Genomic DNA, 27733 nt, shown 5'->3' with positions numbered 1-27733 from the left:
AGTTTTAGTTGTTTATTTTGATCAGAAATTGGTCCGTTTTCTTTAAGTTATCAAATTTGTGGGAATAGAGTTTTTATAATATTCCTTTGTTTTCCTTTTAATATTAAAAGAACCTGTGATATTAAAGAAAAAATATTCTACAATACTTGTTATAGCATAGTAAGGAAGAGTTTATTCACCTAGAGGGATGGCTGCAATGGTATCTTGCAGTGGGAGAATAAGCATTAGCAATTGATAATTGATAGCCAAGAGGCAGGATGTGGCCACTGAATAGAAAATTACTAAGAAGAAACATCAGAGGGGTATTCTGGCTAAACCTACTTAACAAGAGTCTTGCTGAAGACAGGCCAGGGTAATGAGATATTACCTGGAGCATAGTATGGAATGAGAAATCAGATCAGATGCTGAGGGTAATCAGACATCAAGGGTGGAGAGTTCTTGTTAGGAAACAGTAGGCAGCTGAGCACGGTGGCTCATGCCTGTTTTCCCAGCACTTTGGGAGGCCAAGGCAAGCAGATCACTTGAGGTCAGGAGTTCGGGACTGATCTGACCAACATGGTGAAACCCTGTCTCTACTAAAAATACAAAAAAAATTATCCAGGTGTGCTGGCTGGCATGTCCCTACAGCCCCAGCTACTTGGGAGGATGAGGCAGGAGAATCACTTGAACCCAGGAAGCAGAGGTTGCAGTGAACCGAGATTGCACCACAGCACTCTGCACTCCAGCCTGGGTGACAGAGTGAGACTCTGTCTCAAATAAATAAATTAATTAATTAAATTAAATAAAAAATAAAAAAATAAAAACTTAGTAGGGTTCTTTGCTAAAACTGGATTCAACAAGAAAGCACACAGAAGGGCCCAGGAGAAGGTTCAGGAGCCTGAGTAAAATTTGGCCAAGCAAAGAGCCTTTATCACTAGTGATGAGCTCTCTGTCATTTCTGATATTACTAATCTGTTTCTTCTCTTTTTTTTTCTTGATTAGCCTGGCTAAAATGTTATAAATTTTACTGATTTTTTCAAAGAACCTGGTTTTGGTTTTATATATTTTTTTCTATTGATTTCTTGTTTTACAATTTCGTTGATTTCTGCTCTAATTGTTATATTCCTTTTCTTCTACTTGCTTTGGGCTTAAATTGTTCTTCTTTCGCTAGCTTTTTAAGCTGCAAGCTTAGATTATTGATTTTACATCTTTCTTTCTACATTTTTCTAATGTGGGAGCTCAGAAAACAATACCCCAGACTGAAGGGCTCAGCAGCAGCCTCAGAATCAATAGTTTTTCTCTTTCTCCCATCCTCGTGTCTTCAGTCCCATTCTCCCCCAAGGCCAAATATAGAAACTAGAATACCTTTTCCCCAAGGCAGATAATAGAAAACAGAACCCCTTTTCTTCAAAGCCAGCCATAAAACCTAAAAATATTATTCTTATTTTCCCCCAGCCTTTCTGTTTAACAACTGGCAGTAAAAAAAGTATCTGACTTACCTTGTTTGACAGTACATTGTAAGACCTCCATGCCAAAGAAGGCCATACCCCACATCCAGAAGGAAAGGAATACAAGCTCTGAGAGGCCAAGAGGAATCCAGACAGACTGACTTTGCTGGATTTCTCCAGAAAGCTTATTAACATTAGATCATACACTTTTTGTCCAATCCTTTTCCTGTATGGCTGTCCAGACTTTACTGAACCTAAGCATCGAAATGAAAAAATTTCCCCTGTATCTTTGGGTCTTCATTCTGAAGGCTCCCATATGTACACATTAAATAAATATGTGTGCCTTTTCTCCAATTAATCTGTCTTTTGTGAGTTGATTTGTCAGCAAGCCTTCAAAGAGTCCTGGGCCTCTACACTAATACAGGCATTCAGGGCTATAAACTCTTAAACAGTACTTTTGCTGTGTTCCACACACTTTGTTAAGTTGCATTTTCATTCAGTTCAAAATCTTCTAAATTTCTCTTAAGATGTGTTTTTTGTCTCAGGTTTCACTTAGGAGTATTATCCTTTAATGTCCAAGCTCTTTGGAATTTTTCTGTCTTTCTGGTTTTGATTTCTAGTTTAATGTATTATATAGTCTGATAACATACCCTTTATGGTCTTTTAATATTGTAAAGCTGTGTTTCATGGCTTAGAAATAAGGTTCATATCAGCTTGAGAATTGTGTATTCTGTGGTTGTTGGCTAAAGCATCCTATAGAAGCCAATTAGCTCAAGTTGGTTGATGGTGCTGCTCAATTCAACTATATCTTTACCTATTTTCTTTTTTTTGAATGTGCCAATTGCTGATAGAGGGCTGTGAAAGTCTCCAGGTATACTCACGGGTTTGTCTTATATTTCTCTTTGTTATTATATCCATTTTTGATGCATGTATTTTGACCCTCTGTTGTTAGTAGCATATATGTTAAGGGTTGTTATATTTTCTTGAAGATTAGGTTTGTTTATCACGTAACTGAACACCTCATTTAAAGTTGTCTCTTTTTCATTTGCTTCATTTTTGATAATATAATAACCTTTGCTTTCCTTTTGCTGCCAGTCACTCCCTTGAACCATGTTTTCCTTATTTAATTATGTGATTACTTAGAAGTCCTGGGGCTAATTCTTGAAACAATCCAGGCAACTCTATAATTATCCACCACCTAGAGATTACCTCAAGGCTGCAGTTAATTTACAACCCAGCTGTACCCAAGATGGCTCCTGCTCATACACCAGAAGGGATGACAACTCAAGGTAATCTTTGAAAAGAGCCACATTCTATGGCAAGAACATCTCTTGCCATTCCTGCATGCCCCTCATATCCAGCTTCCCTTTTTAAACACTTCCTCTCAACCCCAAATTTGAAATGGTTCCTTTATGGAATGAGTCTGGCCATGTCTCCATCTGCTAGTTTTGGAATAAAGTCAGTTTCCTTTCATTGCATCTTGTCCTTGTTCATTTGGTTTAACAAATGGCAAGCAGCCAAGTATGCATTTGGTTATAATCACTATACAGTATTTCCTACTATTTCTGATAATAGTCCTTGTTCTTTAACTATTTCACGCAACTGTCTTATTGCTGGAATAATTCCTGAGGAGAAGGTGATGTAATTCTTATCCTTGTTTCTCTGTAGGTATGGTATCCACCATTCCCCTCCTCCTTAACTTCTCTATCCCTGCTTCAGCTTCTTCGAAGATTGTCTTTCTATGTTTTGTTTTCTGCTTTTAAAGTGTTATAGGTTTAGGTGAATATTTATTTGATTTTTTCCTCTGGTTTATGTTCTTTGAGCTTCCTAGATCTGTGGTTTGGTGTTTGTTATCAATTTGGAAAGTCCTTGATCATTGTTATTTTGAATGTTTCTTTTGATCCTTTCTTCTTCTAGTATTCAAATAACACATGTGTGTTCTATAAATTTTGAAATTGTCTCATATTTCTTCGACATGCTGTAATATTTTTCTAATTTTTATTGCTCTTTACATTTTAGTTTGTAAAGTGTACATTGATATACATTCAAGCCCACTGATTATTTCCTCAGTTGTGTTTAATTTCCTAATGAGCCCATCAAAGTTATTCTTCATTTCTGCTATAGCATTTTTGATTTCTAGTATTTCCTATTGACTATCTCAGAGTTTCCATCTCTTTTTTACATTACTCATCTGCTCCTCAATGTTGCCTATTAATTTTATTAGGGCTCTTAACATATTTAAATTCCCTACCAAATAATTTCAACATCTGTGTCATATCTGAGTCTGGTTCTGATTCTTGCTTTGTCTCTTCATACTGTATTTCTTTCTTGCCTTTTAACATATCTTGTAATTTTTTGTTGAAAGCCACACATGATGATATATTTGGTCATAGAAATTGAGGTAACTGGATCTTTTATTATGAAGTTTATGTAAATCTGGCTAGGATTTGGGCTGCATTTAATATTTATTATAGATGTAGGTGTCAGAGATTTCCGTTTTCCCCAGTATTTTGTTTTTTCTCCTTTTGACTTTGGTTTCTCTAAGATTCCTTTTTCAGTTATCTCTATTTTGCAAGTCTCAGCTGTAATCTAGTGTTATTATACTAGAGTCCCTTTAATGTGGTAGTAAGGTATGAGTCAGGGAAGTTTTCCATAATCTTATGATAAAATATTATTTTATTTTCAGTCTCTGGGCTTTGGAAATGTTTCTCAGCTACTTTTTTTCTTTCTTTTGGTGAAACTGGAAAGCCAGATGAGTTTGAAGTTTGTTAAATGCCCTACTCTAGGTCAACTAAGGCTTAGTAAAATTTCTTTTTGAAAGTAGGCCCCTGTTATGGCAAATGCTCTGAGTACTTTCAAAATAATAATTTTTCTCCTGTCTAGGATCTTCACCTTGAGGATATGGTGTGTTTCAAAGAAATAAAACTCATGAAGATGTTGAGACCTCACCTAAGAGTGGACCCATAGGAGTTTCTCACTCTCAAGCTAATCTGAACTCAGCCTCCAGCAATTAATCAAAATTACTTTTTAATTGTTCCTACCAGTTTACAGATCCAGCAGCTTCTGCTCCAAGTAAGCTGTAAGCTGATCTTGGCTGTGATTCTCTGTATTCATCCATTTCTCCAGATTTTTCAGTGGCTGTTGCCCTGTAACCTCAATTTTCTGGCAGGTCTAAAACAAGTTATTGATTTTTAGGTTGCTGAGTTTTTCTCTTGTTGTAAGAATGGGAGTGACAACTTCCAAGCTTTTTACACGTCCGAGCTGAAACCAGAGTTCTCATTCATTGAATTTTTATTATGTAAATTTACGTTGGGAAATTAAGTTTAAAACTATAGCTATTTTGATAGTTTGGGTAAGACTTCCATTTTCTAGGGATTTTTTCTTTGTTTTACTATAGGTGAGGGATAAAGATGAACAGTTCAGTGTCTGACCATTTATCTTTGTCATGGAGATTCCATGATCTAGCAGGCACTTGAAAAGATTCCTGCTGCTTTTATTTTATTTTTATTATACTTTAAGTTCTAGGGTACATGTACACAATGTGCAGGTTTGTTACATATGAATACATGTGCCATGGTGGTGTGCTGCACCCGTTAACTTGTCATTTTCATTCGGTATATCCCCTAATGCTATCCCTCCCCACTGCCCCCACCCCACAACAGGCCCTAGTGTGTGATGTTCCCCACCATGTGTCCAAGTGTTCTCATTGTTCAATTCCCACCTATGAGTGAGAACATGTGGTGTTTGGTTTTCTGTCCTTGCGATAGTTTGCTGAGAATGATGGTTTCTAGCTTCATCCATATCCCTACAAAGGACATGAACTCATCGTTTTTTATGGCTGCATAGTATTCCATGGTGTATATGTGCTACATTTCCTTAATCCAGTCTATCACTGATGGACATTTGGGTTGGTTCCAAGTCTTTGCTATTGTGAGTAGTGCCACAATAAACATACGAGTGCCTGTGTCTAAATAGCAGCATGATTTATAATCCTTTGGGTATATGTCCAGTAATGTGATGGCTGGGTCAAATGGTATTTCTAGTTCTAGATCCTTGAGGAATCACTACACTGTCTTCCACAATAGTTGAACTAGTTTACAGTCCCACCAACAGTGTAAAAGTGTTCCTATTCCTCCACATCCTCTCCTGCACCTGTTGTTTCCTGACTTTTTAATGATCGCCATTCTAACTGGTGTGAGATGGTGTCTCATTGTGGTTTTGATTTGCATTTCTCTGATGGCCAGTGATGATGAGCATTTTTTCATGTCTCTGTTGGCTGCATAAATGTCTTCTTTTGAGAAGTGTCTGTTCATATCCTTTGCCCACTTTTTGACTGGGTTGTTTGATTTTTTTTCTTGTAAATTTGTTTAGGTTATTTGTGGATTCTGGATATTAGCCGTTTGTCAGATGGGTAGGCTGTAAAAATTCCTGCTGCTTTTAACTGTGACTGACCACTTTTTGCCTCTAAAGTTTAAATTTGTTACTTGTTCTCAGAAATCCTCTTCAGTGGAAATGTCATCATACATCTATTTTCTTTGCTTAAACAGAACAGTCAGTAAAGTACTTTGCTGAGAAACCGGTCTTTCCTGCTTTGATATCTTTCTCAATGTCTTTTTGATTAAAATGTTTTCAGTGGCTTCCTACGGGTCATAGTTAAGAGTTGGTAGAGAAAGCTACATATAATATGTCTGTTCTAATATCTCTAACTCTTCAAATCACAGGAATCAGGAAATTTCTTGCATTCCAGTTTTATTTAGTAAAGTCACCAATGAATACAATATTTAGTCAGGTAACTATTTATAAATCAATTACTTTAGATCTTTGTGTTAACACATTGACCTTAGAATCTCTAGTATTTGCATCTATATCAATAAATTTAATCACATCTGAAATTCTATTTCTTCCTTTTGAGTCTAGCATCTTTAGAATCTACTGACTTACATATTCCACCATTTTTCAACTAACTTATTAAAAAAATTTTGTAATTGTGTATATTGCTGTGCAAACCTTTTCTTGATTTTCTCAGTGTTTCCTTCCTCACACCAGACTCATGCTGGTGTTAGACTCTATTTATAAGACTAGCAAGGTGGCATGTTGAATAGGACATAAGAAGAATTGGATTTCTCTTGCCAGGTAGCTGTCTCAGGAAGGTTTTTCACAGGGTCTTAAAACAAGGAAAGAACAGCCTCATTGTACAGAGGAGGAGGTTAATGAAGCTTAGTGAAATTTGTGGATTCAGGCAAATTTGAGTGATCTGAATCTTCCCATATTGTATTCGTTCATTCTCACATTGCTATAAAGAACTACCTGAGACTGGATAATTTGTAAAGAAAAGAGGTTTAGTTGGCTAATGATTCCACAGGCTGTACAGGAAGCATGGCAGAGGAGACCTCAGGAAACTTACAATCATGTCAGAAGGTAAAGGGGAAGCAGGCATATCCTTCATGGTTGGAGCAGGAGGAATAGAGGGAAGATGGATGTGCTACACACTTTTAAACAACCAGATCTCTTGAAAACCCATTCACTATCTTGAGAACAGCAAGGGGGAAGTCTGCCTTCATGATTCAGTCACCTCCCACCAGGCCCTTCCTCCAACATTGAGAATTATAATTTGACATGATATTTGGGTGGGGACACAGATCCAAACCATATCACATATGTTTTCCTTCTGTTCAATGAAGTCCACAGAGTTATATTCTTCCTCAATAATGCCCTCAGTTTCCTTAAGGAATGTGGTCAGTGTTTGGAAAAAAAATAAATGAATATCCAACAATTTACGGTATCAATTGTTGAGTTTAATTATTGGCTATATTAATGCCCTGGCAGTAAATATCGGGGGATTCTTTAGAATACTCATACAAATTTTATTGTTCTCAGACTATGCCTTGATCTGAGAGTTTAAAACTTTGACTATGTAGTTTCTTTTCTGTAAGCCTTCCTACACAATTAAAAGCACAGACTAATTACATTCTTATATAAGAAAGTTTAATGTAGTGTTAAATGAATAACCTCTTGATCTCTTCATAGCCTTGCTTTCAACTACTATTTTATTTATAGTACTTACAATAAATGTATTTATTTATTTTGCCACTGTATGTCATTTGTTAAAATCTCATGCTAGCACCCATGCAAGCTGTGTTTCTACTATCTATGGGACTGAACTGACCAGATAACCACCAATTTAATTAAAGTTCTGTTGCTTGAAACCTCTTGCATTCCCAGTTGCGTATGCTTTATCACCTTAGTGGCAACAAGAAAATTCACTCTGTCTCATTTACTGAAAGCTAGGATTTGTTAAAGAATATTAGGAAGAGGTTCATACATAGAAACATAATCTTTTCCTCCAGAAACACTACCCCAAGTCCAGCCAGAGAATTGGCCTCTTGAGAAATCAGCTAGTGTTGCCTTTCCCCCCGTCAAGCACAAAATGAAATGTCTTCACATGTATAAAACCACTTTCTATACCAATGGCTGCAACAATTTCACTTCTGCCTCAACAAGAAAATCATGTGACTCCTGAAGTTCTTCAAGTTCTCTGTTGCTAACTACACTAACAACACAGGAGTTGCTATACAAAGTGTTTGCCACCAGTTACCTACTATGAGCCATGTTTCTGTGTGCCTGATTAGTGTGTAGGTCACATACTCATCTTTTATTTGCTAGGGTGTCTGAGAATTCAAATCCTTCCATCATTTGTGAGAGACAGGGCACATGGAAATTTCACCAGTTATGGAAATACTACTCAACAGACCATCACATAAATGACAAATGTCAATGACAGTCACCAGTTACTACGAACCTCACTTGTGCTTACCCACTTTTGTTTTTAGTCACCTTTGCTTTTGCTCCCTTTCTAGGGCAGCATCTAACCACAGACTTGCACTGTCGACTGCTGTCATGACTGCTGGCTTCAGCATTCACTGTGTATTGCATTATTGCTGGAAGTTTATCTTTTTTTCCTGTTTTCTTGAGTAGACCCAATGTGTGACCGTAGTACAAGCAAATGGTACAAACAAGAAGCTAATAGTAAGTGTGATAGGGAGCTTTATTCATTGGGAATTCAGACTTTAAATTATGACTGAGAGTTTGAAAATTTTTGGTTTTGAAAATTTTCCCCTTTGAAATAGGATTCCTTCTTTGGCCACAGGCCAGATTTAATGGTGTGAAAAGAGTAACAGCATCAGTAAAGACCCTCGCTCCAGGATGCTGGCATTGGTCTCTGCTTTTGCAGGCAGTGGGCCTACCACACCTGTTATCAAAAGAGGTGCTCAGGCCTCAGAGCAAGCAACGACAGAGACAATGCCAGCACGAGGACTCCAGCTGCCAAGAGCATATAATTATCTCTGCTCTCTAGAGCATGCTTTTTAAACCAAGAATTGTTGAAAAATATACATGCTGGGTCCTACTCTATTCAATGTACTGATTTGGTATGCCTGAGTTAGTACTTGGGCACCTATAATTTATAAACATACGAATCAATGTTTCATGTGATCCCAAAGTAAGTTCTTTGTTTAAAAATACTATTCTGATGGAAAAGAAGACATCTTTTTGTGGGGATAAGAAGGAGAGGGCTGACATTCCATAGTTGGCTAATGGCCTACAATGAAAGACAAGAAAGGGAGCAACAAGTGTGCATGCCTCATTTGTAATATAAGAAGAAACTCTGCATATAAGTTGGGGGGAAAACAATGCAAGGTTGAAAGCAATGGTCAAAAAAATTACAGCTCTACTTCTTTAGTATTCTGGCAATCAAAATAATGAATTAACCATACAATTATCTAAATTCTGATTACAATGAACAGATTGCAATAGTTTTATGTCACTTTTGAGTTATAGAAGTTTGTTCTACATCTATGTTTCTTTGGCAAAATTCTCTTTATTAATAATATTCCTTTGTAAGGCAGTTAATTAGCTGAAGGCTAAAACTTTAGATGTGAGGCAGATTTTTTGTTATCTTTTCAGAAGATAATTAATTTTTGATTTGTATTATTTAATCACATGAGGTGTATGGTTCCTGTTATTTTGAATGCAAATCATTCTATAAAGTAAATGTGGGGAGGAGCCCATGCATGTGTAACTTTCAATAGAACATATTTGTTTTGATATTTCATCTTTTCTTTCTTTAGCTATCTTCCCTGAGGTTCTAAACCCTAAAGTCTAATTAAATATTAATAAGACAAACACTACTTCTCACACATTTCCCTCTAACAGCTCTTTTAGAAATGTAAAGGGAATCAGCAAGTTTTATTTCTACAGGTAGATCTTCCTACATTCAGATGTTATCGATTTGTTTTTCTTTCCTGAAGAAATTGATAGGATCTTTATAGGAGAAAAAACTATATGGTTTTAAAACCTGAACAACGAAATCTGTTGAAGGTACAGATATTAACCTCTATGTATTGAGGGCAGAGTTAAGTTGATTAGTTATCTGTTCTCGATTTGGGGGGACTCCATGTTTCTGTTGACCCCTTTTGTTCAGTGCCTTGTGTTGAAGCTCCTGAGTTTTTAATCTCACGTATCCTAGCACAGTCTGTATTAGAGATATAATCACTCAACTGTCAAATCTATTTTGAAAAGGATTTTGGAGAGAGAGTACAGCGATTTATTCTTTACTTTTCTAAAATGATCTTTTCTAACAATCTCACTGCAAGCACACACAAGGGATAGTGTAATACAATCTCTGACAGTCTTAGTTTGCTAACCTTATCCAATAAAGAGATTCTTCTTACAAAGGTTTATCGTATTACCTCATCTCATGGTGGTATTGCACTCTTTGAAAAGAAATATCACCTGCTCAGAGAAATGCAAAAAAAAAAAATAATATCCTTGAAGGGTAAATACGTATTTCAGTGTTTTCAGTGTAACATGAGCAATGCGGCAGGCATCTTACGCTGTCACACCGTTATTCTACTATCATACACAATACACAAATGCATATATTTCATCGAATGTAAGTGCACAATTAGCAACCCAATCAGAGCAAGAATATTTACTTGTCATAAAGATTGAATGACACAGATTTCCCTCCAACTCTATAACTGGAGCGCCAGGCACTCTAAATTAACAATGCCATGGAGTGTGGGCACAGTAAGAAGGTATGAAGAACATGAAAACAAGAAAATTCTAGGTTGCGATACGAACAGACCATAAAACCAAATTCAGTCTAAGAAACAGCAATGTTGTGGTGCTTTTTAAAACACATGGAAGCAGCCTCATGGTTTGAATGACAGCTAGCATTTTAATATTCTGAATCTTTTGTTCTGAAATGCTAATCTTCACCCCATAGGTGAGGGTAGCATCCTCACACAAATAGTACATGGTGGATGGGCACACATTCCGGACATCATACAGGTGAGATGGCAGTTTATTAGCCACTTGCATCCTGGGACAGGAAGGCACTTTCCTCCACGCAGGGCCACATAGGGTTAGAACTGAGGAACAGAGTGAACAGGGGCTGTGGGAAGCAGGCTTTGTAGTAACAAGGGGATGAGGTAACCTTGACTACCATAGACTTATTTGAATAATTCTTCTGGGTGTAGAATAACTTAAGTTCACTACTCAGGGATAAGCAAGCACTGTGCTTTTCCTTGTGAAAAGAAGCATCATTTGGCTAGGGGATCTTATCCAGGGGGTGGAAGGGGGAAGTGAAACTGGTGGTTTGGCCATTTGAAGCCTTCCTGGTTTCCCCAGGTACCAAGGAAGTACTTAATATTGAACTTTAATTTCAGGCCTCATACCGCATTTTAAAATAAAATTAGAGTGATTATTTGGTATTCCATATGATTCTCTTCTCATTTTGATAAGCATATCCCTGGTGAATACCATCAGGAAATAAATGAACTCATGAAGAATTTTAGTTTTTAAAATTTGTGTTTACTTGCTTTTTTTCAACATGAAAACACCATTTATTTCTGAAGTAAAATCTAGCTTCACTTGAAAGTTTTGCAAAATTCTCATATAAAACAGTTGATATTAATATGAAAGGTATGTTTTACTATATCCACATAGCAGACCTGTGTATTTTTCATAAAACGGATTACTAAAGAGAAATCACAGAGTTGCGTTTAAAAAGGAAAGTGTTTCACACGCAACATTGCTCCACTAGGAGGTTGCTCCCAGGTAGAATCAGGTAATGGCTGCTGTTCTTTCTTATTCTTTCTAGTAGAACAATGCTTAGCACTGTGGATATATTATGGGCATTTAGTTCTGCCCTCCAGAATTATTCCCACTCTGTTTGCTAGTTTAATTAATGTGACTTCTTTCTAAGACAATCAGATTCAAAATGGCAACCATTTTAAAATCATGTATTATTTTATTAAATTTTGATCTAAGATTTTAGAATGACTCTTAAGTCATTAAAAATGCAAACGCATTTAGTGAGAATATTACCATGAACGCTTCACCACAAAATTTTTGCACACTACACTTCAGAAACCATTAAGACATAGCTAGTGGTACACAGCATTCCATTTTAAAAAATAACTTTTCACCAGGCTTTAGATGCAATGAGAATTTTAACTCAATGTAGTTAAATATACTACTGTTAAGCTGTATTATATCAGGAACACAACATCGCAATCTAAAGAAAATAAAAATAGCTTTGTTTGAAAGTTTATAGAAGTGTTCTACTACCAAAATTTATAGTTAAGCATGTAAACATTCTCTTCAAAATAGACTATTGCCTTTGAAATTAACAACCTGTTCATTACGTAAGTTCTTCCAACTGAATAATGTTATTTCAGAAATAAAATAGAATGCTGACTGTAAAACATAACCATATCCATGCCAAAAAAACGATGCTAGCCATATTGCACCTCAAATGTGGCAGAATTTACATCTCTTGTGTGTCAGGAGATGGTCATACCCATATTACTAGTTTCCTGTGCTATAGTTTAAAAATAAATCCTATAATTTTAAAGGCTTTAGCTCATGATCAGACACATAGTTTAATATATTGGATACAAAGTTTAATAACTTTACTATAACATTGAATTTGTGATATTGTTTCAGTTGTCACGCACATAATTATATGTAACAGAAAATCAAAGTTAAATTGCCTGAAACAATAAAGTTTTATTATTATCTTAGGAAGTTGAAATACTCTGGGTTTCATGTAGTTGTAACCTGAGTTTCAGGCATGGGTTAGTTAGGTGATGGGATACTGTCAGACCTACTATCCTCTAAGGTCTTCTAAATAGGAACTTTTGCCTAATCCTTGCTCTTATTGTGCCAATTTAGCCTACGTGGACACCACTGCAGGAATCATGCTGGGTAGAGGAATTCCAAATATTCACTAATGTAAATTGGAGGTTGCTTTTTGACATAATGACTCTAGCCAAGGGAATGGCATTACCTTGACTGGCTTAGATCACCAAAGAGCCTGCGATAGGGTCAAAATTTGGTTAGATAAAATGGAACTTGAAGATAATCACAATATCTACAACAATGGTGATAAAACGGCATAAGTGATGTGACAGAAGTTCTTCATGAAATGTAAATACTGCTTATTTTTTACCATATATTACAAACTAAAATTGAATATGTGTGTGTGTGTGTGAGTGTGTGTGTGTGTGTGTGTGTGTGCTTTTGACTGCAGAATAGAGTGTATCCTCTTTACATATTGGGGAAAATAAATTTGTTATAACATGATGCTTTTAATACCCAGTATTATTATTTGGAAAGCATACTTTTCACAAGGAAAAACAATTTGCAAGGATTACTTTTTATTGTTGATTTTTCCAACAAACTAATATAAGTTAATAGAAAATGGAAAAATGAGAATGAGTAAAGAACAAAAGTAATATCAGTTAATTCAAACTCAGAGTTTAATTTAACAATGTGTGGCATTTTTCAGTCTTTTTTCTATGTATAAATATAATTATAAAATTTTAAAAATGAATTCGGAATCATATGGTATGTGTTTTTTCTCAAATTATAATTTCTTCACACATAATATTAAATCATAAGTATTCCACATGGATTGTCATTAAATATTCTTCCAAATCCTGTTTAATCAGTGCATATGCAGGTAATGGATTTACCATAGTATATTTAACCATTTCCCCTATTGTTTAGTCATTATTCTCACTATCGCAATGAAAAACCTTACTGATAAACCTTTGTGCACATCCTACATTATTTCTTATTTTAGGATCTATTTTTCTTTAGAAACGCCATTTCTATTTTAGGAATGTATTTTCCAGTTTTCCTTTAATGTGTGACACTGAATACTTTGCATCTTAATGAGAACCAATTGAGACATGACTACTTTAGCTACCCTATTTTTATCCCTTTTGATTTTGATCCATAGCAATTTGATGATTCCAACATTCAACTCTTGGATATGATAAATGCTATTTTGTAAATGCTTACAATTTTCTTGCTTCAGAGATTAAAAAATAAAGGCATAAATCTCATAAATGTCCAAGATTTACTGTAGAATATATTGGATTTGAGGGACTATCAAGGGAAGTGAAAGGGAGAGGGGGCATCAAGAGGATATCTGATAATGTTCTGTAGTCTGCTAAAATATTTTATTTTTAAATGTCCTATCACTGGTCCAAATCAACAGTTGGCTTTGATATTTCTACAGTGATATTTCCTTTTTCTACATAGAAGTCTAAAAAGAGTATATTATTTTTATAATAGAGGCATGTTCTACAGTATCCTAGTTTTGAAAACACACTTTGTAATTTATCAGAGTTTAAGCTTTTAAAATGGTACATTAAAAAATGAAATCTTTTGATGAAGCTTCATTCCAGAAATTATTCAAAAGTGGACGAAACTATTTTATTTAATCAAATAGTATCATTGGTTGCATTCTTATTTTATATGCCTCAAAAGAAATATCAGTATAATGCTTTTGAAAATAAGAAAAGGTTTTGCTTACATTTTGAACACATATCCCAGTCTAACTCTTTATTCGGTGATATTTAATATTCTATTCATTCCATGCTTTGGATAAAACAGTATAGTTTTATTCTTCTGCCTCTTTCAGTATCAAAATAGGCTGACAAAATAAATAAAATACTTTGTTAAATTTCAGGAGAAAATTTAATATCTATTGTCATTTTGAATGGCAAGACATTTATCTTACAAGTTCATATGGTGAAATGAAAATGGAAAACAAGCCTGATTACCAAATATGGATTTGTCAATTATGAGAAAGGTACCCCAAAAATATAAAGAAAAATAATTATAATTATCTATGTTTAATATGAAAATTAATCTGTCCAAATTGCTTTTATTGTTTCCCCAGCCTCCTGTCCTTCTATCTGAATGAAGCAGGTACTTATAATTACATGCAATGGTGCACAGGGTCCTCCTTTCTCCCTGATACCAAGCTTTAATGAATTTCATTATTCTTTTTTAATTTACATACTCTTGAAGAATAAAGATTCCCCAAATCATTAACTAATTTGATATGTCTGAAATACCAATTCAATTGTCTGGTCCCCTGAGATTTTCAAATATCTTGTTCAAACACCTCTTAACTTAGTTTCTTAATTAGATACATCGTGATGGATGGGCTTTTATATCACAGTCTCAAAGGGACAGTGAATCAGCCTAATTTTTATGACAATTTAGGAGACTTAGATTAAGAGTCATTTAAACATTCAAGGCAGAGTTTGTAAAGAAATATTCAGGGTCTTATGACTAAATGTTATTGTTATTATATATGGTAAATGTTAAGGATGCTGATTATCTTCTTAGTGAATAATAAATCTTCCTCAATGAGATTTAAAAAATATGTGTCATTTGGTTATAAAGAAAAATAATACTTTACAAAGACATTGGATATATAGAGAAAATAATTAAGATATTAGGGATTCGTAACAAACAATATATATTGTCAAAGTTCTTAGATTTTCAAAGGGCTTATTTTTCGCTTAGCCTATAGTATGCCATTTTTCTATGTTAATCCTTCTATTTTGAAATTTATTTTTATGTAAAATAATATGTCCATGTTGAAAAACAAGATTGTGAGTTTTGCATGTTTAGCTAAAGTGGTCTATATTTTATAATGCTATCATTACATGTCTGATTTTGAGAACATAATATTAAATGTAAAATATCACAATTCTGCAGATCATGTTTTAGAGAACATGATTTAAACCCTTTGAGAATTTTATGCATATTTAAAACTTTATTTTTATTAATAAACAGTTCTCTCTTGTGACTGAGAAAATGACAGCCTGTATATACTGTCACTTTTTATAAACTAATGAATAAAATCCACTTGAAAGTTATAGTACTGATAATTTTAGAGGGATATTGGAAATAATAATTTTGTCATATGACATCATTTATAAGGGACTGCCAAAAAGTTGGTACTCGATATTTATATACTAAATGAAATAATTCTACAGTACCTTTTCATCATGTACTAAATTATTCATATTTATTCATATTTTCAGCCTGGCAAGTAATCGTAGTGGTGGTGAAGTGATACATTTATGTTTAAAAAGCCAGAATGATTAAAAATAGAAAGTTAATTAAACTGTAATATTCTCACACATTTTTATTTGATATAATTTAACAACCTATAAACTAATCTTTATAGTATGCACTCTTTCGTATGGAACTCCACTACGAAGTAATTTGTGTTAGGTGATATCTCAAGACAAAGTGATGGCATTTCTAATATAACCAATAGACTAATGTGCATTAGTTTAAAGCCACCGAGGTTTGGAATTTCTGGAAATGACCTATTAGACTCTCATGAAGGAAAGAGAATGATAAAGTGGCAAGAACATCAAATTGGAATCAGAACTTGGGCTTAAGGTTTCTCCCATTATTAACTTTGGGGAATAATTTCAGCTTTTGAGATATCAGCTTCTTTATCTGTAATCGAAGAAGCCTAGTCAAGGCCCTTTTAATTAGCAAGATTCAATAAATCCAAAATTGTGTATTTGTGGTTTAAATATCATAATTTATATAGTAATTACACATGTGTGGAATGTGCACATGTACACAAAATAAATTATATACATATGATATATTGAATATGTGTACATATAGAATATATGTACAGACTATATACATTTGATACATATGCCATATGTCAACTAAGATGTATGAAATATGTACATGTATACATATACAAAATACAAGGTACTACATAATTCATGGCTAACGAAAACTTTCAGTCAACAAACACTTCCTTAAAATACTACTCTTAAGTTAAAATCGTAGAAGATAAATGAGACTCCAGATAGATGGAGCTAAAGATATAGGTATAGACATAGAGATTTAGACATAGATATATAAATAAGTAGAACTACGTAAATCATATATGTGGATATATATCTATATTTTTGTGTATCTGTATATTTTTCTCTATATATACACACACATATCTGATTTCAAAATTTTAATTTAAAAAATCCTATCTTTGATCATACTCTGCAAGCACCTTGTAAATACTTGGTTTAGTTAAGACATGTAATGGCAAAGCTGTATTGAGGACACAGGGAATTATGGGATTTGCAAGGGGAAGAAGCTTTTCAGTCATCTGCAGAGATAGTTTCAGATTTGGCACACTGACACTCCAAAGATTTTCAACATAAAACACTACTGCACTGAACTATGCACATCTGGAGAACAAAGAGGTTATCATCATGATCCAGCATAGAACCTGATACCTGGTAGATTTTCAACATAGGGTACATGGTTATAGCTTTAGGTAAGCATCAAGGACATAGCTGATGAAATAGATGATAAAGGACCATGTGCACACACATATGTATCTTATATATCTTAAACTTGTGGCTTTCCAAATTTGTACACAATTGCCCACAGTGGAAAATACATCTTGTACTCTCACCCGATACACACATGCTCACAATTGAGACAAAGTTCTGTGAAACTCTTGTTACATATGATATGCTGTGATTTATTTGTTCTGTTCTATTTTTCTTTTCTAAAATTCCAGTAAAAATTACCATTGAAAACAACAAATATAAAAAAGTACATTTCTTAGCAATTAAGAGATCACATTGTTTCATTCCAGATAGAAAAAAATCACTTAACTTCAACAAGTAAAATGTTTAGCAAATTTATTCATAGTGAAATGGATAGCTGATGTCATAGATTTATTGAAAATTTACTCTGCAGTAAGTTTAAGAAAAAAATTCCAGAGATATAGCAAAATGCATGAATTTGCCTTAGTCATCTGATGCTAATATAACAGAAAACAGCTTACATTAACTTGGATAATTAACAACAGAAATAGAAGAAATGGCATTCAATATGTAGTTGCTAGTTGATCTTTCTAATGTCATCATATTAATGATTAATACTTCCATGTTTTTAAAAATTTCCCACAACTAGCAAAATGATTATTCAATTAAAAAATTTTTACTCTACTTAGTTAAAGGAATAATATACATGTAATTTTCACATATATCAAATATAAAATTAGACATAAAATACATATCAAACGTATGTTATATGTAAAGTATATATAATAGTCTTATATGTGTGTAGATATATATATATATATATGTATACCTTCTAAAATCTTTTTGCACAAAGTAAAAATTTTTCCCAGCATTAATTGTAGCCAGATGCAGGCATATCAATTTCTTTGGCTAGAATATGCTGATATGAAAATCAAGCTAAAAATCTTAGTGGCTTACAACAAGAAATGTGTATTTCTAGTTCAAGTTAAATGATTTCATGGGTCACCTTGGACACTGGTCTATGTGGCTTCTTCCTTTCAGACCATATTTAGGATAAACTGGCTTAACAACAGAGAAATCAGTGATTGCAGAGCCTCATAATGATTCTCCATGCTTCTTTTCAGAAGTGTCATCCATCAGTTTTACCCACATTCCATTTACCATTGAAGTTACATGGCCAATGAACATTTTTTTTTTAAATACTAAGTCTTCCATAAACTAATACTCTATGGTTGACAGTAATATCAATGAATGTAACATCATAATCTTTTCACAGGTAGGGGCAACAAAAGTCAATAGGAGAGAATGTGAAGTCCTTTCATGAGAAGAGACAGTAATATTTACATCAAAAATACAATCTTCTTTAGCAAAAATCAGACGTTGGTGAGAATAGAGTAGAAAACATGTTGAATTAAATTCAGAATTCTTGTTAGTCAAACTTTAGATAGATGAGAAAAATCAGAAAATGCAATTTTTATAACTGTGAGAATAGGCAAAATACGAAAATTCACATATTAATTATTTTAGAAAATAATCAGATTAAAAAAAGCAATTGGGTAATCAGTTCTTACTCATTATACTGTCTGATTATTAATGATTGCTAAAGATTTGGTAATAATCAGAATATTATTATAGATTACCAAACTCCCCTATTTACATGTACAGTTAGATTTACAAAGCTCTTATAATTAAAAATATGAAAATTGAATATTTTAAATTATGTTAAATGAAAATTATATTCAAAATTTAAAATTCTCATGATTTTTGTTAATAATTATGATCATTATTATCTGAATAAAGCAGCTATACACTTAAGATTTGATGTATATTATAAATATTATTTCTACAAATTTTACTCAAAATCTTTCCGGGTCACGTGTGACCCATTTGCAATATTAAAAAGTGTTTGGTTTATAATTTTGTTCAGGAATATAATGAATACTTTTTATATATAAAAAAACAGTCTAGGAGATGTAGGGGAAGAAAATATAATCTTAGTTTTTCCTCAGCTACAGAAGTGGTAATGGAGATTATCTTGATGATGATCATGACCACATGTGTGTATACAGGTTGTTGGATAGTTTAGTACAGGAAATGCAAAAGAAAGATTCACTTTGCTCCCTTCAAGAAAATTACACATTTCTACAATAAATACAAATAGGAGATTAGAAATAGTAAATTGGGAAACAAAACTCATACAATAGAACATTCGAAGTAAAAGTCAAACCTAGAGGACAACTTGTTGAATTAAATTCAGAATTCTTGTTAGTCAAACCTTAGATAGATGAGAAAAATCACAAAATGCAATTTTTATAGCTATAAGAATAAGTAAGAATACCAAAATGATTTGTTGTTGGTAATGTTGCTCCATTGATTCTTCTTGAAGTCACTAGATGTTGAGATATGTTGTCATATTATAAAACAGACACACAAAATAACTTGGTTGAGGTTTGAGCATTGACAGAGAGTGGGTACTCAATTTAGGGCACAGGATTTTAATCAGTTATAAAATTTCTTTGGTAGAAACTGAAATATTAATACTTTTAGGTTGCAGGTAAAAATTAGCCTTTTTGAACCAGATAATACTAATAAACATGGAAACATTTTAGCAGATATGGGAAAATAAGCCCACACAGAATCCAGAATCAAAGCCAATGTGACCAATCTGTATGCCATCGGATTCCTGTGGAAGATGAGAAATTACTTTCATTTTTATTTTATTCCATTGGAGAACTGATTGTTGATAGTTTGTAGCGATTTTAGGTTTCTGTAGGAGTGATGACAGATGCTTTTGTTGACTCACCCCCTGTTTATAATAAAGTAAATAGTGATATTCAACAATTTTGTAAACTAAAACAAAATTGTGATGTCAACATAAAACTGAGTAAGATGCCATAGACCAACTTAGAAATGCTCTGCTCAATAATGCAAATTGGGTATAACTTTAGTTAGAGTCTCTCGGTCTCCAAAATGATTGTTAGTCCCCGCAGATACTCGCAACATATCCTTGACCGTTATGAATGCCAATTTTGAGCCTTGTAATAATATTACATCTTATGGGAGATTTTCCTCTGAAAGCAGTGGGTGTTCCATTGTCAGTCACATTGAGGTGGAAAACAGGTCGGCTGCGGTGGCTCACGCCTGTAATACCAGCACTTTGGGAGGCCCAGGTGGGGGTGGATCACGAAGTCAGGAGTTCAAGGCCATCCTGGCCAAGATGGTGAAACCCCTTCTCTACCAAAAATTCAAAAATTAGCCGGACATGGTGGCGGGCACTTGTAATCTCAGCTCCTTGGGAAGCTGAGGCAGAGAATTGCTTGAACCCAGGAGGAGGAGGCTGCAGTGAGCCGAGATCGCGTCACTGCACTCCAGCCTGGGCGACGGAGCAAGACTCCGTCTCAAAAAAACAAAAAAAAACGAAACAAAACAAAACAAAACAAAAATTTAGAGAGTAGAAGGAGCTATTCTCATATTCTTAAGCCAATAGAGTTATTTATGGAATCTATTATGCAGAGAGGACGGAAAATTCTTGTAGTGGGCTGAGCTGGATCCCTGCCACATAAGATATTCCTAGGTCTAGAAAGATACCCTAAAGTTCAAGAGAGGCCACTTCTAGAAAAAGTGTATGTTTCTTTCTGTGTTTTATCCCTAATACACAGAAGTTTCCATAGAAATTTCTTAAATACCAGAGCCTCAACTTAACTGTGCTTTGAAAAGCTGAACACTAAGTTGCACAAAAAGCTTTTTTTTTTTTTTTTTTTTGAGAAGCGTTTGTTGGAGAAATGTGAAATTAAAAAAAAAAATAAAGAAGCCCAGATATTATCTGTAGAATTTTGAAGGGATTTAAATAAACTGAGGAAAAGAAATGCAGTAGAATAATTAAGTTCCAATGACCTATATATATGTAGGTTAAGAATTTTTATAACATGAAAATAAAAAGAGGTTTTTTTTATGAACTACAAGCTATAAAAAGAATATTACTAAGGTTTAGTTTAATGCATTCTAAACAGGTAGAGCTCTACATGAAATGCTTATGTTTGGATGAGAACTTATCTAGATTTTCAGATTTCCAAGATATAATTTTTAACCTGAAACCAGAAGGTTTTTCAAAATGGAAGAATATGCAACATGAAACAGCTGTTAACCTCTTTTTTGCTCTCTGTGGCATACTGTCACTAAATCTGCATCAGACGAAGTTAGAGACAGACAAATCATGGCTGTATGTTCTCCAGTTCCTCCCATCCTGCTCTCAAAACAACAATCCTCAACTCAGTTTCATGAAACCAGCTTACTGAATGGCATTGGTGTCTTTGGAGTTGGCTTGGATTATACTCTCCTTTTGCAGATAACGTCGGCTATTACCAATTCTTTTCTGTCAAATATTTGCATTTGTTATGATTCTAGAGAGCTTGGGACTGTAGTTTACCATGAAATATTAAAACGGTAGAGTTATTATTTTGTTACTGACGTTTATAAAAATACTTATCACATGGTACATTACTTGGAAAATTATTTATTATGTTAATTTTCCTAAAAAATTTACTAGTCAGAAATCTTTTCATGTGGGAAAAATATCTAGATCAATGCATATGTTCATTATGTTATTGGTAATAGATTATTTTGGATGAGTGTTTTTTATATTTTAGTTACAGAGTAAGACCAAATAACCATCTTCAGAAGACAAAAGTTTCTGTTTATGTCTCTATATGTCTCTTTCAATCTTATCTACTTAACTATTATAGCACTAATCTATTAGGGATAAAAGGTCTTTTTCAACCCTTCTATTTAAAATGTGTCTTTAAATATCTGGAATTTACTTTAAACTATATCTCCTTTGCAAACATTTATAAATAGTTCAGGTCTATCTACAAACCTACATCAGCTCATGTTAGTCAATAATTCCTTGCATTCAGTAAATTGATGCCTCACTTCAAAGAAACCAGTGAGTAAAAATCTGAATTAAAAATAAAATTAATTAGAACATAATTATTCACTTTAGTTATTAGAAAATCACCACATTTTTCTTTATATTTTCTCATGCTATTTAATTAGATGACAAAAAATAACTATGTTTCTGGAAAACCTATCGTGTAATTAATGTTTTATAAAATTCTACTTGCATCGGCTCTTGCCTATCTTCGGCTAGTCCTTAACTCAGCAGTAAGAGTTTTCCTGTTTAAACACAATTCAGATCATCTTACACGATGCTCAAGTTCCCACGGATCTGCTTCCTCTAGGCCCTTCTACTCTTCTGTATCCGTCTCCTCTTACTCTCCCTTTGTTCACTCTGCTGGAAGTACATTGGTTTCCTTCTGTTTCTTGAACATACTACACTACAGCTTGTACAAGTTTATTTTCTCTGACTAGAATATTCTACAAATACTTATATTGTTCAATCCCTTACTTCAGTCAAGTCATTAAGCAAATGCTGTCTTTTTGGTGAGGTTCCCCTGCCCACTGTATTGTAAGATTTCACTGATTTTTTCCACCCTGGCACCCTGACATTTACTATTTCTCTTCCCTGATTTGTTTGTTTGTTCTTGGCATTTATCATCATGTAACATAATATAATTTTACTTGTTTATGTTGCTTGCAGACTGAGTTCATTTCAGAATATACACCCCAACAAAGAATTTCCATCTATTTTGTTCAATGCCGCACTCTCGATGCCTGAAAATTATCCTGACACACAATAGTGTTTCAATAAACATGTGTTAAGTGAATCCACCGTTAATATTCTGTAGATGACATGAAGTTAAGCATTGAGGCATTACTATTCTCTACCACAGATCAGTATCCTATCTGTCCTCTTTCTATTCCTCTCTGTTCTGCACTGAGCCCAGAAACTGACTGACTACCTCACAGGCACACCCTTACCTACTGGCTTTCAGCTGTGTTCAGTCAGTGGGATAAACTGACAGGAAACTGAAGAGCAGGAAGAGACAGAGAGACTTTTAGGTAATTACTCCCCTCATTCCCTTCCTTTCTCACGGTAGGGATTCTGTTCTGGGATGCTGCTCAAGTTGCATTTTTCTAAGGCTAAAGCTCTTCACCCTTGTCTTCAGCTCTTTTAGATTCTAGAACCCTGTTGCCACTTTTTGTTCCTTCAGACCTGGGAGTGGTGATATCTCCAGCAGTTGTTAAATATTTCTTGTTGATTTTGTAAAACTGCTCCCATCTCTGCTAAGAATTTCTTTGTTACATTCTCTTTAAGCTCATTTAACTTTCTGTTAAACTCTTTTGAGATTGCCATCTGTTTCCTGCCTGAATCTTGTCTGCTAGAAATGCACTGGAATAATGAAAGTTAATATAAATAGCATAACAAAGTAAATGTAACATTGAATTTAGGAGCAGTGTCAAGTCAGATATCTCCACATCCGATATCAGTGACTTACCATGCCAGTTTAGAAAAGTGCTTCAATACTCTGGGTCATCAATTTCTTCATTTATCAAATGAAGTTATTGGCTAAAAAACTGTTAAGTCCCTTTCAACTGTCTACTGCATATTAAGTTAAGCGAAGAAAAATATTAGAGCAATATGGTATGTGTGCTGGGTATCTTAACTTTGCTATTGTAAGTGTGCCAGAGACCCACTAATGTCTTGGGAAATGTTATCTGCAATTCTTCACTCCAGTTTTGGGTTGGTATCATATTTCATGGTAGGAGGAATCTACTTTCCTACAACTTGACTTTGGGATTTTGCCATATTACCTGTTTGGGCCAATGAAATATTGTTGAGTATGATGAGAAAAGAGTTGTTAAATGCTCCTGGAAAAGTTGGCTTGTCCTCTTGTGCACCGGGGCCTGCCATGAGAATAACATGACTCAAGTAGCCACTGGTCCAAAGCAAATCTGGGGACACATGAAGCAGATTTAAATTCAAAAATAAATTTGAAGCTAAAAGCAGTCAATCTGTAGCCCGAGGCAGGTCTGTCTCACCTAACAACCATACTGTCGCGGAAAAAATATATGCCTGTAATTTTAAGCTATTGATATTTTAAGATTGTTATGCAGCAAAAACTTACCAATGCATTATTCTTCCTTTTCTTATAATGCTACTAAATGAAAAATTAATAGATTAAAATTAGATTCAAGAGAAAATTCCATGTTTAAGTAAATCAGAGAAAACAACAATAAAAGAAAATGGCAAAACAAGGAGGATTTCTGCTTCTGACCATGAGAAATTAACTAACTGGTATTAGACTTTTCCTTTACTACAAACAATTTAAAAATTGGACCACATATGTGAAACAGCTGTTTTTAAACACAGGACTGACTACAGGAGAGGCAAAATTGTGACTCATAGGAGAATAAACATATTAGATAAACCCTCCAACTTTGCCTTGACTTTCTGCCTGAAGGCTCTTTCAAGATAACACTGAAAGAAACAAGCAGAGCAAAATATTCATTGAGGGGGAGAAGGATGATTTGGGAAGGCAGAGATGGCTGAGATGTGTGGGATAAAGAACCAGAGATAAGGGAGCTATGCAGAGAAAGAACTCCAGAAATATCTGTAAGGATTTGTTAAAAACTAGCCAAATAGAAATCTGCACATACATGAGTTGAAATTCCACAAGTCTGAGCAAAGAACAACTGCAGGGCGAAGAACATTTTCTAAGAAGCCATGCACCAAACAATCATTCAGCTGGGCTTAGAATTGTTGCAGTTTTTATAGGCCAAACTCAAGAGATCTCAGTAAATACTTGGGACTGTTTATTAACAGTGGTCTCAGATGGTCATATGGTTTGTAGTGGGCTAAATTATCCCTAAGATAAAGGTACACTAGATTCATGTTAACTTTTTTTTTTCTTTTGAGACAGGGTCTCACTCTGTCTCCCAGGCTGGAGTACAGTGGTGCCATCATGACTCACTGTAGCCTCGATGTCATGGGCTCAAGCCCTGCTAATTTTTGGTTTTTTTTTTTTTTTTTGTAGAGATGTGGCCTTTCCTTGTTGTACAGGCTGGTCTTGGACTCCTGGACTCAAATGATTCAACTGCCTTGGCCTCCTAAACTGTTGGGATTACAGGCATGAGTCACTGCACCTGGCCCTAACAAAAATTTTCAAAAAGGATGTCAAAGAATCTACTTGACCTGCAATTGACATAAATGCCTCCTGATATGGTTTGTCTGTGTCCTGGCCCAAATCTCATCTTGAATTGTAGCTGTCATAATTCCTACATGTCACGGGAGAGACCTGGTGGGAAGTGATTGAATCACGGGGTTGGGTCTTTCTCATGCCGTTCTTGTGATAGTGAATAAGTCTCACTATATCTGACGGTTTTATAAAGAGGAATCCCCTTACACAAGCTCTCTTGCCTTGCACCATGCAAGACGTGACTTTGCTCCTCCTTTGCCTTTCACCATGACTGTGAGGCCTCCCCGCCACGTGAAACTGTGAGTCAATTAAATCTCTTTTCTTTGTAAATTACCCAGTCTTGGGTATGTCTTAATAGCAGCATGAGAACAGAATAATACACTTCCTAAAACAAACTTCAATATTCTTTAACATAATAGAACAAAATCCAGTCAACAATGTAATGTTCACCATATCTGTGTCTGGCACTTAATAATAATAATAATAAAATACTACACATGTGAAGTAGCAACATTTTAAGACCAAAACCCGAAAGTAAATGACTCAATAAAAATACATCCAAAATTGAGAAAGATGATAGAATTTATAGACAAAATAAATATTAAAATATGCTCAAAGATTTAAAGTAAGATTTGAACATGAGAGAAAAGTAAAATATAAAGCAATTAAAGGGAAATAAAAACTGCAATGTCTGAAATAAAAATTCACCGATGGGATTAATTATAGATTACATAATGAAGAAAAAATATGCTTGAACTTGAAAGCACAGCAATGGGAACTATGCAAAATGAAGCAAAGAGAGGAAAAAGACTGAAAATAGTAACAGAGTCTCGTTGTTTGGTACAATACCAAGTTTGTCTAATATATCGAATTTGTACCATGTGGGTGGAAGAGAGAGGTAGAAACAAACAGGCAGACATAGAAAAAACAAACTGAAGAGATAATAGCAGAAAACTTTTTAATTTTAATAAAAATTATAAATCTGTAGATACAAAAATAACTTAAAGAAAGGCAAGTAGGATAAACACAAAGAAAAACTCTCCTAAGAACATCATAATGAAATTGAAAACAACTAGTGTCAAAGAGAATATTTTTATTCTTCTCTTTTTTTCTTTTTTCTTTATTTGAGACAGGCTATCCCTCTGTTGCCTAGGCTGGAGTGCAGTGGGAGGATCTTGGCTTGCTGCAACCTCTACCTCTCTGGCTCAAGAGATCCTCCTACCTCACCCTGCCAAATAGCTGAGATTAGAGGTGTGCAACACCACACTCAGATAATTTTTTTTTAGAGATGGAGTCTCACTCTGTCACCCAGGCTGGAGTGCTGTGGTGCAATCTTGGATTACTCCAACCTCTGCCTCCCAGGTTCAAACAATTCTCCCGCCTCAGCCTCCCACGTAGCTGGGATTACAGGCACACGCCACCGCACTAGGCTAATTTTTTGTGTTTTTAGTAGACAGGGTTTTGCCATGTTGGCCAGGCTTGTCTGGAACTCTTGGCCTCAAGTGATCCACCCATCTCGGCCTCCGAGAGTGCTGGGATTACAGGTGTGAGCCACCGCACCCAGCCCAGATAATGTTTTTAATATTTTTGTAGTGACAAGTTCTCACCATTTTGCCTTGGCTGGTCTTGAACTCCTGGACTAAAGTGATTCTCCTGTCTTAGCCTCCCAAAGTGCTGGGATTACAGGTGTGAGCCACTGTGCCTGACTAAGGATAATATTTTTAAAGTAGTGAGAGGTAAATGACTTCCGTACAAAGGAACAAAGATGAGAATTCACAGACACATTGTAGAAAATTATACAGTCAGGAGACAATGAGGAATATTTTTGAAGTGCTAGGAAAAACAAACAAATGGTTTTCCAACAGTTGTTCTCTTTTTCCCCACTGCCCGATGTGCTTTACTTAGCCTCAGAGAGGTTTTCTATAGGAAGAAGGTTTTATTAACATTCTGGTGTTATTACTTACCTTGTGAAATTATAGAAACATTGTAGTATATAATTTCACAAATTGCAGATTAGTGCAGCAATAAATATTCATTACACTTGAATAATTTTATTAATAGGTAGACATTTTAATACTTTTACCTTCTATTGTAGAGGGAAAATATATTTTCTCGCCATGTTAGTTTCATGACTGAGGCCCCTATAACAAAAGGCAGATTAACAAGAGAATAGCATATGAATTTATTTAATATAAGCTTATGTGACACAGGAGTCTTAAGAACTCAAGACCCAAAGAAAAAGGCTAATGTGTTTTTTTGTGTCTAGGTTTTTTGAAGAATGTACAAGTGTAGAGAAATATGATTGGAGGACAAAACTGTATGATCTAATGATAAGAAACTGAGGGGAACTTAGGAAGCCTTGCTAGTTCAGATTTTTCTCTGTGTTCCTGTGTCTTCAGGGATAAGCAATTTTTTTTTTTTTCCTCAGGTTACCAGGAGGGCACTTCTAGAATGGGAGTCTTCTGACCTGCTTCAAGGGTAAAAGGGAGAGAAAGACAAAGGGTGATCTTTCTAGGTTTTACAACCT

Source organism: Nomascus leucogenys, chromosome 9, assembly GCF_006542625.1.
Source record: "Nomascus leucogenys isolate Asia chromosome 9, Asia_NLE_v1, whole genome shotgun sequence".
Lineage (NCBI taxonomy): Eukaryota > Metazoa > Chordata > Mammalia > Primates > Hylobatidae > Nomascus > Nomascus leucogenys.
The sequence above is the reverse complement of the archived record's forward strand: the minus strand, read 5'-3'. Positions refer to the sequence as shown.